The sequence below is a fragment of the Rattus norvegicus genome, chromosome 18 (genome assembly GCF_021556685.1).
Source record: "Rattus norvegicus strain SHRSP/BbbUtx chromosome 18, alternate assembly SHRSP_T2T, whole genome shotgun sequence".
NCBI lineage: Eukaryota > Metazoa > Chordata > Mammalia > Rodentia > Muridae > Rattus > Rattus norvegicus.
Window position 1 is genome coordinate 75496149 of NC_141551.1, and position 2885 is coordinate 75499033.

Genomic DNA, 2885 nt, shown 5'->3' on the forward strand with positions numbered 1-2885 from the left:
TGACTTTCCTCCAGTGACAGTTTTGTCAAGGGAAGTGGATTTCATGCACGTACTCACAGTTTATAGTCTTAAAGATGACCTCACCAATGCAACTCTTACCTCTGCAAGTGTGCCTACACTGTGAGCTAAGGAGGTTTCACACCGCATACAAACAAACAACAAACAAAAACTCATGGCGAAGTTCTTGAGGAAAAGAGGAAACAACCATTGCAGGTTATCTTTTCTTTTTTAAAAATGAATCCACGAAAGATGTGGCTTGAGGGTTGAGAATCCCTATTCACACGTTTAGGAATCACTAGCCTAGTTAGAGTCATGGTCAATGAACTCTGAGATGTTCTTTAGTGAACGGTTTGTTCTCTGCCTGATCTCGAGGTGTACTCCTGTGCGTGTGTGTGTGTGTGTGTGTGTGTGTGTGTATAGACTTGGGTGACTATACCAGAAGAGTCAGTAGAGTGGAGAAGTCCACAGAATATGCAGGTCTGCTGAACACTCTCACTTGGGACATTGGCTTATGACAGGGAAGCATGCTGGAGGATCACGGGTACACGGAACACCCAGTGAGAAACTCATTTCCACCATCTCCTATCCCCAGGGTGTTCGACTGTTTTAGCGTAGCCTACCTGAAAATGCATGTGATTACACTTAGATGATTATTGGTAAACGAATGGAAAGATTACCAAAACTACAAAAAACAAAAACATAATTAAAAAAAATAGAATCGTCCTTTTGTTCGTTGTATTGGTGATTTTATTATGCTTCGTATGGTGCTTCCTGCCTTGTTGCAGGAAGTGTGTCACTGTGGAGGCGGGGCTTTGAGGAACTATACCTATAATTACTCAAGCTCCACTCGATGTAAGACACAGTAGTCTCTCCTTGCTGCCTTCGAATTGGGAGGCAGGGGCAAGCAGATATCTGATCTAGGCCAGCCTGGTGTGTACAAAGAGTTCCAGGGCAGCCAGGACTACTCATAGAAGCCGTCTCTGAGAGAGAGAGACTCTTCTTAGCTGTCTCAGTCCGCCTTCCGAGAAGATGGTGCTCACCACCTGCGTTTTACCTGCGCCGACTCAGCTATCTCAGGACCAAGTTGGGGCTGAAGAAAGGGCAAGATCACAGAGATCACGGCAGACCTCGCTGGTCTCCTCTGGAACGGAGCCTCCCGGATATGGATACAGGAAGGGCTGGCTTCCGCACTTCTCAGAGGATTTTGGAGATGGAGGTGCTTTCCCTGAAATCCACGTGGCCCAGTATCCTCTGGATATGGGACGAGAGAGAAAAGTGTCGAATGCACTGGCTGTTCAGGTGGACCGTGAAGGGAAAATCAAATGCGATGCGATTGCTCGACAGGGACATTTCAAAGACAAGGTCGTTTACAGCAAATGCACCGATCTGGTTCCAAAGGAAGTTATGAATGGAGATGACCGAGACCTGCCGAGCCCCGACCAAGAGACCCTGAAAGAGATAACAGAAAAGACAAGAGTGGCCTTGCAGAAGGTAGTGTCAAGGAAGGTTGCTGTGACCATGCCACTTTGTGCAGCTGACAAGCTGGGTCCTGCTCAGTATATCCGCTACACGCCGTCTCAGCAAGGAGGAGCGTTCAACTCTGGAGCCAAACAAGAGGGTTATTCGGGTGGTAAAAATGCAGACAGACCCAATGGAGCCTCCGAGATTCAAAGTTAATAAGACCGGGGACCACCTTCTCCTCCGGTACCTGTGATGCAGTCTCCTACTCGCTAGACGACTGTCAAAGAAGAGCAGGAGTGGAAGGTCCCGCCCTGTCTATCCAACTGGAAGAACTCGAAGGGTTAGACGATCCCATTGGATAAACGGGTGGCCGCTGACGGACAAGGGCTGCAGCCTGTAGACATAAATGAAAGTCTTGCCAAACCAGCTGAAGCGCTCTCTACATTGCCGAGCGGAAGGCGCGAGAAGCTGTGGAAATGCGAGCCCAATTGGAGAAAATGATGGCTCAAAAAGAAAAGGAGAAACACAAAGAGAAACTGAGAGAAATAGCCCAGAGAGCCAGAGAGAGGAGAGCTGTCATGAAACCCCGTGTGGAAAAAGAGGATGGAGAGGCCCGTGGACAGGCGAAAAGAGAGGCAGCACGAGCGGAACCTTTCCAGGGCAGCTCCTCATAAGAGGTCCAAACAAGGACAGAGAAATGAACATCGAGATATCAGTGAAGTCATTGCTTTTGCTGTGCCCAACCCTCGTACTTCCCGTGAAGTCCAGTGTGACCAAAGGCTCTTCAACCAGCCCAAGGGTATGGACAGAGGGTTTGCAGGTGGAGAGGATGAAATTTACAATGTTTATGATCAGGCCTGGAAAGGTGGCTCGGAGTATCTATAGACCCAGTCAAACTCTGGACAAGGACATGGTCGGTGACGACCTCGGAACCAGGGTAAAGACCAGCAGGTTCGTTCCTGATAAGGCATTTTCTGGTTCAGACCATACACAGAGAGGACCGGTTTTCTTTGAGGAAGATCCCTTTGGTTTGGACAAGTTTTTGAAAGAAGCAAAAGAGCAATGTGGTTCTAAAAGACCCTCCAAGAGCAGTTTCCACAAGGAACGGGAGCATGGAGGCAAGAGACCGAGGAAGGAGTAGATGGGCCTCTCACCTCTGTGAGAGAAGATGCACCTAATGCTTGAGAGACTAGAGGGGAGGGGGGACTGACACGGGACAGACACCATGACAGGGGGCGCAGGGGGTGGACCGACATCCTCTTGGAGTCAAGGGGGGGGAGGAACTATGGGAGGGGGACCAAGAGGGATATAAAAAACAAGATTAAAGATAAAAAATAACATGACCTTGCTTTTTCTAGATTTAATTATGTATTTCATGTATTTGGGAACATTGACTGCTCTCTTCAGACACACCAGAAGAGGAA

General features: G+C 48.4%; 1 pseudogene; it reads left to right on the forward strand.

Annotated features, from left to right (window-relative positions):
• Nucleotides 1-943: 943 nt before the first annotated feature.
• Nucleotides 944-2602, forward strand: Snw1-ps5 (SNW domain containing 1, pseudogene 5; annotated as a pseudogene).
• Nucleotides 2603-2885: the final 283 nt, after the last annotated feature.